Source organism: Lathamus discolor, chromosome 1 (genome assembly GCF_037157495.1).
Source record: "Lathamus discolor isolate bLatDis1 chromosome 1, bLatDis1.hap1, whole genome shotgun sequence".
NCBI lineage: Eukaryota > Metazoa > Chordata > Aves > Psittaciformes > Psittacidae > Lathamus > Lathamus discolor.
Genome location: NC_088884.1, coordinates 38,847,446 through 38,863,508, shown reverse-complemented (window position 1 = coordinate 38,863,508; position 16,063 = coordinate 38,847,446). Strand labels below are relative to the sequence as shown.

The 16,063-nt window shown below is 42.8% G+C and overlaps 1 long non-coding RNA gene across 1 annotated transcript; it reads left to right on the top strand.

Moving 5' to 3' along the window:
* Positions 1 to 10,981: 10,981 nt before the first annotated feature.
* Positions 10,982 to 15,699, top strand: LOC136008834 (uncharacterized). The gene is made up of 4 exons (XR_010610253.1): positions 10,982 to 11,307; positions 11,865 to 12,091; positions 12,943 to 13,239; positions 15,428 to 15,699. It is a non-coding gene; the product is annotated as an uncharacterized LOC136008834 (long non-coding RNA).
* The last annotated feature ends 364 nt before the right edge of the window (positions 15,700 to 16,063 follow it).

The window sequence follows — 16,063 nt, the reverse complement described above, 5'->3', positions numbered from 1 at the left end:
GGCGGGGTGGAGGGACGGAGACTGGGCCCGCGGCGTCGGGCGGAACGGAACAGAACGGAACAGTGCTCGGGCCGAGGGACAAAGGGGGCCAGGGCCTGGCAGCAGCTGCGGCAGTAAGAGCGGCGCCCAGGGTCTGTGGGAAGCAGGGAGCTCGGCCTGTGCTCTGCCGGTGGCTTTTTCTCTTCTTGTCTGTGTCCCTCCTCATCTTGTCCATCGCCCCTTTTATCCCTTGCCGAGTGTTTATACGGCCGGTCCACGAAAACCGTCGGGTTGTGGTAAACAAAACATGTGGCATGTGGAAGTGAAGAACTGAGGAGACAGAGCTGGAAGAGCAGAGGCTGTTGGCAGCAACGAGTCTGAAAAGCGACAGATCCCCACTGCCACTAAAATGTAGGTTTTATCTGTTGGGAGATGTCAAACAGCTCTGATTTCCCCTCAGACACATGCGGCAGTTCTGAGGAGCAGCGGGCGAGGCCGGGCAGCCCCGCCGGTGGCAGAGTGCTGGAGCCCTGCTTCTGTGCTCTGGTCCTGGAACATCAGCCTTGTTTGGGGATAAACAGCTGTGAGACTGTGATGGCAACCCCGTACTTCCGTAAATGCAGCTGCAGCATATGTTAGTGGCAGAAAACATTATGTGAGTTTATTTCAAGGCAGAAACTTCCTGAGAATCCACACAGATTCAGGGACAAAATAATCAAAGGGTTGAATGCCTGGCTAATAGGTAATGACACTTTTGGACACTAGTTTGATGTACAATGATTATTTGTGCCTTTTCAGTTAGGGTTTGTTTTCACTGTTATTTAGGAGAGGAAACTAAGATGAAACTTTACCTCCACAGTGAACTGGATGCTGCCATATCGTCCTGTATTCCTGTCATCTCCCATTCTGTAATTCTGAGTATTGGCAGACTATTTGGAAGTATGCTATTTTGATATGTGCTTATTACTTGCTACACTTCAGCTAGAACTGGTTAGTTTCTAGTGTGATTCCTGTTTATAATTCTCAGGTTTCTTCTCTGCCCATGGTGTCATTTTAAAACAATATTTGAATAGTGAAAAGATTTGTTAGAGAACATGAGCACTGCAGATAGATAGTGTTTAAAGCTAGGCTAGAGCAGAGTGAACATGACGCTAATTTCCCTTGACAACTAACTTGTCCAAACAAGCACTGGATAAGTGCCTGGACATGTCTGTTGGCCAAATACAGATTCTCAGCAACCATTGCACCTTGTAAAAATTCCAGCAGTGGTTTAAATCTATATATTTGTGTGATGATGGATTTTCAAGATGAGTTTGTTATCCCAAAGCTCAAGGTCTACTGAGGAACAGGCGAGAAGCTGCCAGAATTTTGCAGCGTGTGCTCTCTTCCTCTTAGCACCGGAGTTTCAAGGCACAGAAATCTGGTTTAAGTGGCAAGTCCTGCTACAGCCAAAGTCAGGTTATCTGCTGCTTTCCACCCAGTATTCCAGTTCCTCAGCTCCTTAGCTTCACCATTAGGAGGAAATTCCGTCTACACAAAAATGCAAGAGGATGTAACCGAATGGCTATGTTCAGTTGATGTAACATTGAACAGCAGTATTATTGATGCCCAATATTGTCCTGATGTGGCATGAAGGGCATTTAATTCCTATACAAAAAGCTTTTTACTGAACTGAAGCAAAACAAACCCAGAGTGTTTATGTCCTCCCAGGACTGTATCGCATTATCAAGCCTTGTCTTAAGCACAGTGTCATTTTGCTAAGGGTTGTGTGGAAATTAATGTGCCTTTTAAATTAACAATTAATTTTCTACAGTGCAGGACTTCCAAACTGGTAACTACGACTTTCTTTTTCCAGTTCTCGTGCAATAAGTATCTTGTGACCAATGACTTTGAGATTAAATTGGTATTCTTTAAATGATAACTTTCCTTGCTGATTCATTAACTGCAAAAGATTAAAAAAAAAAAACCCCACAATCAGAACAAACAAAACAAGAACAAAAAACAGTTTCGTCTTGATTTTCTTTCAGTCTTCAAGGACAATCTTATCTCTTTTCTCAGACAGACTAATCTTGAGTAAGGGGAGGCTGCGAGTTGGTAAAATACGCTGTCTGTGCTTGCTCAGGGAGATAGGGGATATTCTCTGACATGCAGTGCTGCTGCACTTCTGTCCCATTTGCCACTAATTTGTCACTAACACTGCACATGCTGTGGCATCAACATGCATAATTATTTTCTTATGCTTGATAATTCAGGATAAGTATAATTAAAAAGTTTTACTTGAAGGGTGAGCAATAAGCTTGTATAGTTATGAGAGCTGACTTCCCCACTGGTTAAAGGTTGTAAAAGAAAAGGAGACATCACTATGGCAAGACTCCACCTGTGTGTATTACTCATAATCCTACAGAAAATACCTGGAGGAGATGTAGCCCAGCTGCCTTAACTGGAGATACTCACTTTACGTTGTGGTTAACTAAAATGGTACAAGACCCTTTTTAATATGAATTCAGATTCTAACTGCAAACATTTAATTGTTTAATGCTTGCAGACTAAATCCTTTTTTGAGATGGATCTGGTCTACCTATGGATGTGTATGCCAGAGGAAAGATGGGTTGCTGTGCTGCAGGGATGGATCACTAAACACTTCCATTTCAGGTTTTTGTTCCTCACTGTAATTTTTTTCCCTTTTTTCCCTACTCATCCTTTCCCAGCTGCTGCCAAGTCAGCATCCAGCACAGTCAAGAAATGGTCTGAAGTTCCCAGATGCTGATCACAGGCATAGGAGGCCAGGGTTTGTCACGTCTTATCTTCCAACCCAGTTGCTGCTTCTTGACTATCAGATAGGTGACCCTCATGTGCTGCCTATTAACTGCTCCTTCCCAGACAAAATCCATAATTTTTGAAAGAAAGCCCCTAGGCTTGCCTTACACTGTGCTGCTGTATCCTTTCTGAAGCCTTGACTGCATCTCTCTCAGTATGACACAAAACTCAGATCAGTCATGTGCTGCCGATTGTCAGGCACTGAAAGATAAAAGGATGGAGGAAAAAGGATGCTGAAATGCACCTGGGGCACATGTGGCTCACTGGGGCTTTCTGCCAGGGCTGTCTGCTGCAGCCCTGACCCTGCATGCCAGACCTGGGGTCAGTACACTGTTGTACAAATTCAAGAGAAAGAATTTTGGTTTTGTGACATTCCTGCTTTTTTGTATAAGAAAAAGCACGCTGATAAGAAATCTTCATGCCAGCAATAGCATATTTGGTTCAGAGAACTTAAACTTCACAAGCTAAGACCCATCCCAATGGAGAGGACTGTCAGTACCACTACCAGAAACTTCTTACTATAAATGACATCCAAATTCTACCAAGTGAAAAGGGGGACACAGCTTTCCTGGGGCAATTTTGAACAGACAGTAATGACAAGCAGGAATCAAGAGCAAGGCTTGTAGCAGCAGTGGGAACTCAAAGAGTAAAATGTAAGAAAAAAGTAAGATTTTACACCAGGTGGACTGGCAAAGATGTTTTTCTAGCAGCTGTTCACAAGCTCTTGTCTCCCTCCCACAGGCCCTCAGTTCAGGTGTGCCCTGCTCTTAAGAGCATTGACAACAAGCTCCTTCAAAACCACCTGGAGCTGGAACAATCCCACATCAGAAGACAGCAGTTTGTCTGCTCTCGTTTAGTTGGCATGCTCATTACTCCTTGTGTCTGGGAGACACTGGGAGTCTGCCTGCCCAAATCTGATTCCTATTTGGCAGCAGCTCCATCAGCCACAAGCAAAATTAAACAAAACAATAGTGTATGCCTTCTGAAGAGAGGCCAACTGGCAAAAATATGAAACAAATATCTCAAACTTCTGCTTAGAAGTGCTCATTATCTAACATGGAATGAAAAGTTCGTGTGGTTTGTTCTCTTCTAATTTTCTAATCCTCACTTTCGAAAGAAGCTCATGGAGTGATTCTAAAGAGCTGAAAGGGAAGAATCTCAGGAAAAGGCTCTTCATGGTATATTTGGTTAGGAACATCTCTGAGTGAAGAAACATGCTTTTGTTGTACTCTTGTTAAGCAGGGGTGAAGTATGTGACTAGATTGTGACAGGTTCCTGCCTACTAATCTGTAGCTGTGAAAATTAAATAATTCAGTGATCTTCTTTCAGAAGTACTCGATTGCAAGTATTTAGATAAGAGAAAGCCTCAGTTTAACTATGGTCACCTGCCTTGTCTAAATAAACTGGGATGATACCAGTTCAGTTCAGATTTGTTCTTTCCTTCAGTGCTCATTTGTCATTCAGATGTGCTATTCAGTCCAGCACAAAACACGTTTGTTCAAGGGAGTGTCCCAGAGGAGGTGTGGGGTGTGCACAGGCTGATAGGACACACGTGAAAGACTGAAGTATCTTTCAGAAGCTGCAGAGAAAAATATATTCAGGGACAACCTAGACCTAGGAGAGAGAGGCTGAGAGCAAAGGTAGCATGCAGTCTGGATCCAGACTGTTTGAGACGCCATGTATGGACAGAACTACAGCTGCTGATGAGGCCAGGCCTGAAGCACTGTTAAAGTCAGGCCACAGTCTGGGTTAGAGGAGGGGAAGACACAAAAATGGCTTTAATTGTCTGGCTGTTACTTAAACCGTTTGTCACTAACGACAAAATGCTGCAGGGCATTTTATTACACAAGCAGCTTCTTAACTCTGATCCATTCTACACATCTGATTTTCCATACCTAGAATTGTCTCAGACTTTCTAACTCATTCATCCACCTCTCTCCCTACGTGCTTCCATGCTTGCTTTCCAGCCGCCTGTTGTACAAGGAATGCATCTTTTATTTTGCACCACAAGGTCTCTGTAACATCCTCCCTTGCAAACCTTCTTGTAGCCCGCTGCACAATTCAGTGTTTGGTCAATGCAGCCTTACTGACTGGTGTATGATTTTACCTGATGCAGAATGAGCTCCCTGTTCCTGAGAAAAGCCCCAGCACCATCATTTTCCTGATATGATTGATTTTGTTGTGAATTATGAAGTCACCTTTCTACTGATATCAAGTGGCTCTCTACTTTTGAGAGCTTAGCTTTGTCAATGCAGCTTTTATCATACAGTTTGCAGAATGCACAGTTAAACAACGCTAGTAGCTAGACAGTTAGCTTGAAGCATTTTACTAGAGGCATTACTAGTGTCTGGGGTAGCCTCGACTTGAAACCTTGAAGGTTAATTTGAGTAGTCTCCTTCCAAGAGCCTCTTGCCATCACAAACAGAACTATGTTACCAATCTTGGATGTATGTACCGATCTTGCCGATCTTGGCAAACCCCACTTTTGAAGTGGATTTGCTGAAGAGTTTCCTTGAGATTAAATCTTCCCCAGATGATCCATATATGTCCTGAAATAAACTGATGTACCTTGCTAAGTCATCCATCTGAAGAGCCTTGTCGCTTTCCTGGCTATCCAGTCTGTATTTTTCTTGTATTGATATGCCCTTTCTTGAGTCAGGTAGATCCTAATCATATGTTGCCTCGCCACCTAATAGTTGGCATACAACTACTTGTTGCCAAGCAAGAAAAGTTTTTACAGTGCCCAGTTGCCTGCCTGTGAATCAGTACTTGTTTAAACACAAACAGCAAACGACAGCATCTAAGGCTCAAGTTCATGTCACTGAAACAGAAAAGGTTCTCTCTGTGGAGCAAGGTGTCTGAGGGAACTGGTACAGTTTTACTAGGAGAGGAGCTTTGTCTGTGCTTGTTCTGTCATCTGTCAGTGACTATCATGATGCAGTCTTTTCTGACCAATGGACAAAATTGACATTCTGTCCATCTGGTGAAAACCATGAAATGATGTTCACAGAGAGCCTGGAACCTTCTGAATCACAATCAACAAATCAACCTCAACTTCACCTGAGACCAAACCCAAGAGGAGGACTAAATCCATGGGCTCCTAGTAGTGAGTTTGTTTGCACTGCATTGCTTTCTTTGTAAACAGGCTGTGTAACACTGCATAACTTTATGTCCAGCTGGTGGATATTCAACCAACTTTCCCTTTCCACTTCAAAATTATGCAGGATTGGTCTGTCTGAACAATTCTCTCTCTAATGGGAAATAAATGGAAGAAAAAGGCAGGATTTCTAGACCAAGAGCCGGTGCATACATGTACAAGAATGTGAGGCTGGCAGAGTAGAAAATAAGTTCAGAGATGAATCCCAGACAGCTACAAACTTATACCAAGTTTTCCTTTTACCTAGCTGGCAAAGTAGTCAGTGAGACAGTGTTTTACATCTCAAGGATACTGAGATTTATGCAGAAAACAGGCTGTACTGGAGGAGCAGTCATCCTGAAGCATGTGGTTTTGTGAGCTTTTAAGTTTGCATAGCATAACAAATATGCACTAAGTTGGGTTTAAATTATTTATTATATTTCCAGCAGTATATTAGTGTGCTGATTTTAAAAAGATCCGAAGGGAGGGAGATTTACAGATGACATATACAGAGGTTCTTCTTTAACTGCCTTAAGGTCCAGAAAGCCTAGTTATGATATAGCTGTAGTAAGCCACACGTTATACTTTCATCTTGAGTGCCCTTTTCCCAGATTTCTTCTTCTAGCAGTAGTTAGAATTGGAGGGTTTAGATCTCTGAAGTATCTCAGAACTTCCATCAAGGCCATGTTGGACAGAGCCTTGGGTGACATGGTTTAGTGTGAGGTGTCCCTGCCCATGGTAGGGGGTTGGAACTAGATGATCTTAAGGTCCTTTCCAACCCAAACTATTCTATGATTCTATGATCTTTCATTTTTATTTATGGCTAATCATGTGATTTATTTCCTCCAGCCCATGTGTATAGCTCTTCTGTACCTGCATTTCCACAAAGAACTTAGCTAGTCATGTTGCTCTCCATTGGCAATAACTTGCTAGGATTGTCACAGTACCTTATCAACATGACATAACCATATTGATGATTGTTATGGATGCGGTAAAAGCTTAATGGTCCTGTTTGACCTGTTCCTTCTACTGATCCTCTAGGTTTGTCCCTTGCTCTCAGAAAGACTACCTGACATGAAAGCAGCTGCTAAGCCTCAGTATTTAGGCTCCATCTGTGCATCAGTTGTATCAATTTCCCCATCTGTAGCTACTTACAGTTCATCTTACAGCTGTTTTTTCCTATTCAAATGTCTGGTAAGGAAGGGCTCAGAAAGTAGGAACTGAATCTCATCTCCCAGAGTTACTGGACTACTATGGTCACAGGAAGCTAAAGCAGGAAATATGTTCGTGCTGCAACAGAACAAGCAAATGTCCCTGAAGATCTTGGAGATCTAAAGATCACTGCAAAAATTGTTTCTCCTTCAGTGGCAATCTGCCACAGAGAAAATCCTTCTGTGAGAGATCTGTAAGACCAGATGAAAGGTGTTAAACACACGCATGCAGACCTTTCCAAAGGCCCTGAAAACTTTAAGGAACTGAGCTGGCTAAGAAGATAGCTGTGTGTTTCTGGGAGTTCTGTGACCCACAGAGATGCAGTTCTGCTGCAACAGCCTTGATGATTAATCTGCTCGTGCCAAGCTGGAACATGACAGTCACAGAAATCAAGGCGAAAGCTGTCATACATGTTTTCCCACTGACTCAAGGGAAAAGCTCTCATACATGTTTTCCACTGTCACAGCCACAGTAAGAAACACTAAGAAAGTGGGACTTTGGCATTCTCGAGTTCAGATGCCAGACACTGTTGGGATGACCAGCACTGTCTTGAGCTTCTTTTTTACATTCAGCTCTGAATTTCTCCACTTTGCCCCCTATGGTGTTTTTCTCGCAGTACTTGCACATTCTTGGTCTCCCTCTGTGTCATTGCTGCTTTTGAGATTCTGTTAATACTTCCAAAATGTATTTAATGCATATCCTCTCTAGACATATAAAAAAGTTTCTAAGAACTTGCAAACTATTTTGCAAATACATGTCCTAATTGCATGTGAAAAATCTTTGTAGAAATGGATTGATAAGGAAGCATATAACAAGAGAGTTTACTCTTTTAATACCCATATATTTCATACCCTGCCTTTCTTCTTTTACTGCAGTTTTAGTTCTTTGTAGCTTCCACCTGAAAGCCACCTGGTACTGGTTTCCAGTACGTGGCATGTTTTAGCCTAAGGAGGACTCTGGCGGGTTGATCTGCACTACAGAAACTTGAACAAGACAGGTAGTTCTTGTCTGTGACTTGTTTTGGTTACCAGAATAATTCTAGGGTTTTCTTTTTAACTAAATATGAAACAGGAAAAGCAAGGGGAATCCCCCACCCCAGCTGCCCTGCAAACCAAAACCTCTTTCTAAGTACCAATGAACAATACAGATAGGGTAACATCCACGGTCTTTATCAGGAAGGCAAGGTTTGGAGAGAGAGAAAGTATTAATCCAAACGGTACATGAATTTTTGAAGGGAATTAAGCTTATTTCCTTCCGAACAGCCTTGGCCGCATTAGCCCGTCTGACAGCCATTCCCGCTGTTGAGAGCCTTCAGCCTCAGCCCATGGTTTGGCAGGGAAGGTTTGGTAGTGCATGTGCCATCTGGTGGAGAAAAGCGGTTTTTCCATCCACAGCACGCAAAAAGGCTCTTCCAAAAAACTGGAGGAAACTTGGCACAACCCCACTGTTAGCACTGGAAAAGCAGGACACAAACTATCTCTGAGTGCAGATGAAGAAGACATGCAAAGTGCTGTTCTGTGCTTTACTAGGCTCCACTGAAGTATTAATATCTCAGTTATCTGGTTATCTCTTGCCTCCAGAGAAAGCAGTGTGTGGACTTCTTCATTCCTTCATTCACTTGGTTTTACAAGGTCCATCTTGGTATCTTAGGTTAGATCACCCCTGTTGTTTAAAAATAATCTTTCTTTGCTGTGGTAGCTTTGAGTCTGTGTATTTTTTCATGGCAGTTTTTTCTGCCTTTGTGTACCTGGAGAGATATGCAAGCAGTGGGCTTTGACATCTGACGCACCTTACTTATCATATCTTACATATCTGAACACCATGTTATTTAGATATGAGCCAGGGCCAGAGGGGACACAGCACGGTGGAACACCTTGAGAGAAATACACCACGGTAGTGGTACTCAGAGGGTGGAAACCCCAAAGCCACCATTGTCGGTCTGTAAGATATTGCTGCTTCATGACTTGGCTGTCAGGAGCCCAGCTGCAGTTTCCTCACATAAGCAAAACAAGCCTCGCACAAACATACCAGAAATGCTCTGCAGTGAGATACTGGAGAGCACAGGTCTTTCGACTTTCCACACCAAAATAAGGAGTTTCAAGAAGATTCATGAGAACACTTGTTCTCCCAGTATCTACTGAAGGTCTGGTAGAATACAGATCATCCCTTTGGGCAGATAATTGCCTATTGTGATCTTTAGCTCATCCAATGCAGAAGAAACCACAATATCTAATTTCCTCTTTCTTACCAGTTGGGATGTAGGTAAAGCTGCAAATAATCATTGATTTGGGCCAGTCTTATCCTCTTCCTGATTGTTCATCAGCCACATTATCTACTGCACCTGCTCTGCTCAAAGAAACCCATCAATTGTGGGGCTTACTCAGCTTGGCTGTGTTTATTGGTGAGGTATGGAGATTCATCATTCATTTCTTTGTTCAGCATGCTGCTTCACAGAGACCACATCTACCCATTCCATCCTCCTGGTGTTCCTTCTGTTATATTGGCACAGATGTTTGTGCACCTATGGCATGAAATGGATAAAGGGATCTGGCACACCTGAGAGGTAATGCAGGTTTTTTTCTGCAGATCAGTTCCCTGAGGTAGTCCTGAGTAGCTACACAGTGGGTAAGCCAGGACATCACTGAATGATAGCAGACAGGTAGGCAGGGGAAAAGGTGGGATCTGCTTTGGCTAGATTAGGCAGTAGCACTCACTAGTGAAGGTGAAGCCTACAGAAAGCTTGGCTGACTTCAGAGCACACCACTGTGAAAGAGGTGTCTGTTCTTGTCTCCTCACTGCTGGCTGCAAGCTCTGGTGATGAGACCTTTTCTGAAAGCAGCATGGCATTGGATTGACTCGGCTGCCTTGTGTAGTTAGGTGATGCAGCTGAAGCCATCAAGTATCTCACTGAAACAATGTCCTGTGCCCATCTAGTGCCCTGTTAAACAATGGCCTCACCAGGAGCTGTGCATTCCCAGCCAAGTATTTCTTTGAACTGGCTTTGCCTCATCTGCCCACAGATTCAGCTGATTCAACAGCAGGCTATTTATTTTCATTTGCTGCTAATATGTCAGCTTGCTTTATCATGCAGTCACAGGAGCACATGAGACATCACAAGGAAAAGCACCAGGAACACACGGCTGGAAGCAGAGAACTGGAAAGGGGGAAATAACCCCTTTTGAAGACAGGGAGCCATTCAGTCCTATTTCCCTTATCACCTAACCACACCCTGAATGTTCTGCCTTTACCTGTGGTATCAGACACCTAGGCTGATAAACCCTTGCAGTATCTCCTGTGATTGACCTGAGTCCAAATTCCCAGGAGTTTCCCTCTGGAGAGAAGTCAAGAGTACATGATTCCACTGATAATTACTTTAGCTAGCCCTAACCGGCTTTTCCTGTGTTGCAAAGGAGCTGAAAGCTTTCTTTGCAAGATGAGTTGATGCAAACTTCATCAGATTGTACTGATAAAGACACTTCTGATGATAATTTGCAGGCTGTTCTGTTTTCTAGCTCATTTGCTCTCTACTTCAAGCTGAACCTCTTCTGTGAAAGCTGCTTTGGAAATGTACTTCTTGACATCCGTAGAGAGCATGTCTCAGCTGTCTATTTTGCATTCCATTTGTGCAGATATTAAGGGAATTTCCTTTCTGCTAGCAAATGCACGCATTTTACTGTGGCAACTTTTCTTTCTGATAAAGACAGAGAAGTGAGACTCTTTCATCTTGTGGCTGATCTTTCCATCACTTTCAAAGCTTTTTCCTCACACAGTTCCAAAATTATGATCTTGATATTTCTCTGCCTACTAGCAGACATGATTTGCTGTTGTTATTACAGCTTTAATCAAGCAACTCCAGTAAATAAAGTTGCTCCAGCTCAAGACATCACTTCCCTCTGCCCTTGACTGTACTTTCTTAGCAGAAGTTACCGCCCTGGCAGTGCAGTAAGTCAGAGGGAGCGCTACTCAGATCGCAGTGGGTTCTGTTCACAGCCTGGCATGTTAAATTTACTCCAGTGATTGCATCCAGGGGATACCACACCTTGGGCACACATTCCTCTTTGCTGACACAGACAGGAAAGGGGCTACTGTCTCTGGAAGAGGAGAAGCCACAAGCAGCTGTGGAGCAGCACTGTTCCACATCACTGCCAGCCTGTGCACACACAGTAAGAGTTCGGAGTCCGTTTGGTCTGTGCAACCATATGGCTATTTTATGCAAACCACAGTAAAACTAAGGAAACTTTATGGCTTTATCTGTGCTTTATATGTGTATATCAGCTCTCCATTTTTAGTAGGTTTGGTTCCACTTTTCAGTGCAAGCAGTACTTCTTTTGAGCCCAACATCTCTGGCTTCTGCTACAACCCAATCCTGTCAAGCCACTTTTGCAGAAAAGTTTTTCAAGCAGTTTCTTTTATTTCAGTTATTCCTAGCCCCAAAATGTAAAACCATTACTCAATAAGGATGCCATATCCTAAAAAAAATTCTTTAGATATCCTTGTCTACACTGATTTACCTAAATTTTTAAAAGGAAACTCCGGAGATCAGGGTACTGCTTGTCTTTCTTACTTTTACACTTCAATGAAAATCCTCGGAATCCTTAAATATAAGTTTTTAAAATCCTGGCTTGCTTAGGAACATGTAACTGATTAGAAAATTAACCAGCCTTTAAAAACAGTATCCCAGTGATTTCTGACTTGTGTGGCATCCTGTGAATTATTATAGACTCTCTGATGAGTAAAGCAGTCTTCACGGAAGCAGAAACAGATGATGTTGCACGGACTGGCTCAGCTAAATGGGGCACACTGAAAAACAGGACCAACATACAAACCTTCCAAAGATCTCGTTGTACAGGGGACAAGGAAAACGGACTTGCCAGTCCAGGGGAAGCTGCAGAGGCAGGAAATGAGCTACTGAGGCTCAGAGCCAGCCAGTCTCCCAAAGACTTCAAGGTGAGTACAGGCACATAAATATGTTGTGCAGTGCTTGTGACACTCTTTGAGGGCTTCCTTCTGAGAAGTTGGTAGCTGTACGTAAAAAGTAGGGCTTTCTTGCAATTTCGTTTATGTGTGAAACCTTTTCCTTCAAAACCCGCCCTCTGAGGCTGGGCGGGTGGACATTACAGCTGACGGCTGAAAGAGGTTCCTCCGCCCCACTTCCACTTCCCTCGGTCCTGGTTCTAGCCAGGTGGTGTCGCTCTCTCACTTGTCCCAGCACTGAGACTTAACTGCCTGCACAGCAAGGCATCAAGCTTGCTGTCTGAACTAGCCCCGGCTATGCTGCCTAGCAGAGGGTCAGATGAATCTCCGCGGTCACACAGATCAAGGGGAAGAAGTGCCCAAAGCTGAGTCCATGGGGAGGAGCAGGAGACGTTCCTTCAAGCTGTAACATGCTGTTCCGCTGACTTGGCCATGTGTGCTAAAAGCATGACTTTCACAAAATCTGCTAGTTTCCTGAAGTTTCTGATTTTCAAACTACCTGTATTGTAATTTCTCTCTTCAGATGAGGTTTGAATGACACCCAAGCACAGCTGGTTCTGTAATCTTGCATCTAGTTCTATAAAAACAACTTACTGTGGGTGCTGAGAAACTGCAGCTCAGCGCCAGCCTCCCATGTGTCTGTCCACTTTGCCTCTCTGAGACTGTAGGTTTAAAGGTCTGGAATTAAAGTTAATGTCCACCTGTGATAAAGGCAAAGCTCCCCATGAATCAAAATACCCTTTATGGGAAAGTCTTGCTTGGGCTTTGTTTGGGAAACAAATCTACATCTCTCTGCCTCTTTTTTTTTTTCCTCCTATCTATAGACCAGTCTTATGCAAAATGTACCTGAAGAAAAGCTGAAGTGTGTCTCTGGGGAATGACAGTAGCTAAAAAACACTGAAGCACTGTTAATCCTGATCAGAAGAATTATGTTACCACTCAGAAAAACGGGATTGTGTGTGTTCAGAAATGTACCATAATTGCCTGAAGAAGCTATGACCACTGCTGTCAGTTTCTCTTCTCAACTGGATTAATAGACAACCAGGTTTTTACTAACCACTGCAAGAAATGCTTTTAACAAGTAACCACTTTGGATCCCAGAAGACCTCAACATGGACAGAGTAAGGAAGCAGAACAAGGACTCAGTTTCTTTGTTGAACAGTATCTCCAATTTAGTTGGAGACCAAAAAAGATGTCAAACTTGTCAACCATGCAGCTTTATTTCTGGAAATGTTGAACACGTGCCTTTCTCTGTTAAGTACAATTGAAACGGAAGAAGCCCACATTGACAAATCTGGCTCTGCTATTCAGATGCCTAATTGTGGAGTTAAGCATCTAAACTTAGACTTTACATTTAAAAACATGCCTAGATGTATATGTGCTGTAACTCCTCTCAGTTGTCTCCTAATCCACTGTCTCACTGTTGTTTCTTCCCTCCCCCTCCCCATTACAGCCACTGCCGTTCTGTGGTCCAGTAACCACGATTAACTCCATGTGCTTCATTTGATCATAACACAGCTCCTTTAAACAAATTTGCTTCTCAGCTTCTGCTCTGTAAGAAAGTAAAAACATACACCCGTTTTCTGTGCCAAGGTCATTAAAAATTACATTCTTATGCTGTGCTTCAACCAGAGATCTCCTCCCTGCATTTCCTGGATGTGACACAGCCATCTGCAGTTCTAAAAATAATCCTGCTGTTTTCTGATACACCACTAGCCTGCATGTGCATTCTGCATGCGCATCCTGCATGTGCTAGTTACCCATACAGCCATGCTGGACTTTGTGGAGCAACTTAAATATAACCAGGTACCTTCAAATGAAAGGCTGGTATTCATATTTCAGTGGAGCCATTAAAGAATTAGAATATATTTTTGCAATGCTAATCCTTCAGCAACCTTTGGATCATCCCTACTGCTTGCTTCTAAATATGTAATTGACTTGCATTACATTATGTTTAGTCTGTCCATGTCTGTTCCTGCATTTCCATTCCTTCAGAATGGAAATTTCTGCCTATTGGATACTGAGCTAGTGCAGCTGAAAGGGCACATGCAGCTCCCCAGCTGCCAAATTACATCTTAATTCAGGTTCACCTGACTGTTATATTTTACAGCTGTTTTTTGTCTGGATTGGAAGGCAGGCAGTCAAGGGTCCCTAGGTAAAAAAATGCAACACTGCATGATATCAGCGTATTTGTGAGCAGTGATACAATTTCTGTCTCAATTCCAGAATTCTGTAAAACATAGCATAATTATACTTTATACAGGCAGGGTCAACTGAAACAGGAAATAGAGCTTGCTTTGCCCCTACTAAAAGGAAATGCCAGGCTAAAATTTGAAAGGATTAGTAACTGCCTTGCAACTAAAATAATGTCAAGGTATCACATTTCCTTCTTTAGTTCTTAACTGTAACTATGGTCCTTTGGGTTGGGTTGGATCCTGTGCAGCAGGGCTGACTGCACACCGCAGTTGCAGGAGGTGATGGAGTATGTTCTGCTCCCTGAGGTCCATCAGACCTTTCAGCTACTGGAAGAAGACTGGAGAATGATCCAAGTCAGTTGGATGAAAGCATGAACAGTAAGTCCAGTGAGAGAAGCTCTGCAGGGAGGGGTGATATGTTTTCATTGGACCAACTGACAGTTGAAAAAAAGCAGACCAGCCTTAGCAAACACAAGCCCCCTTCACTAAGCCCAGCATCACTGGGCAAAGGAAAAGCGAAACAGCAGCTCTCTTCTTTTCTGGCAAAGGTTTTATGCTCTCTGAACCCAGCTACTGATTTTTTTTTTTTTTTTTTTTTTGCATGGCATTTATATTTTTAAGTTTTTATATTTTTAAAAACTGAACTAAATTTGTCAACTACTGCGACACTGCAAGAATCCATGCAATTCAGCTCTTGAATTCTTTGCAATACTTGCCTGGAGATAAACCCACACCTCTCTCCGCTTAGTACAGGTCTTTTTGGTAAGATGTCTGCATCTTAGAATAGTATTTCTCATTACCCAAGATTATATCAGCTCCTGCTGATAAGTTTTTCACTTCATGTTCTTAACCTTCTGCAGCTGACATCCCAATCATCTTTGCAGCAACTGAGCTGTCAAATGGAAGGCTGAAACTGATCAGAGGGCACCAGCAGGAAGAAAGTGGATTTGTATGGAGCAGAAAGCTGATGCTTTTGTGCATCTACATGATTAGAATAGCAGAGAAACAGAGCTGCATCTTTACAGTTAGAAGAGTTGAATTCTTGTGCAAAACAAAGCATATCTTTACTATATATGCACCCTTTCATTAACATTCTTGTTTTCTCGTTTATCAGGGAAGTTGGGTTGTGAAAGGCCAACATACCATTTCAAGAGAAAGAACTCCGTAACACAAGCAAGACCCACAAGTCCGCAGTCCAAACTCTGCTACTGTTAAAATCCAGGGAAAGCACCAACTCCAAAACTGGAAGCAAAAGAGTCACCTAGGAGAAAAACCTTTTTATGAAAGGCCATTTGAGGAACACTAAGGCCTGCTCTCTGAATTCCATTCAACTGCCAGCCTCCTGTTTGTTGTTAAAAGCAAAATAAAAAGCTCTCTTGCCTATCAGAGGGAGCATTCTTTTTCCTTTCCTAAGCATGTAGGTGACTTTCAGTCTAGAGGTTTCTACATCACTGCTAATACATTAACAGTATGCCAGTGTTCGGTAGCACAGTATTGCTCAAGAGCAACCCCCTTCTCTGCAGCAAAACTGCATCAATATATACAGCCAGTTATGAAATCCATCATTACTTTTTGATAGACTTTGCAAATGATGTGACAAACTAGACATGGATTAGACACTAGCTGTGCTCCAAAACATTATAAAACACTCTTCTGAAGCTCCTGTTACACAAGACATTATAAAAATGAGGTTTTTTCACCTTAATACTTCACCAGCATTGGCTACCACTCATTTTTTTAAAAGGTTTAG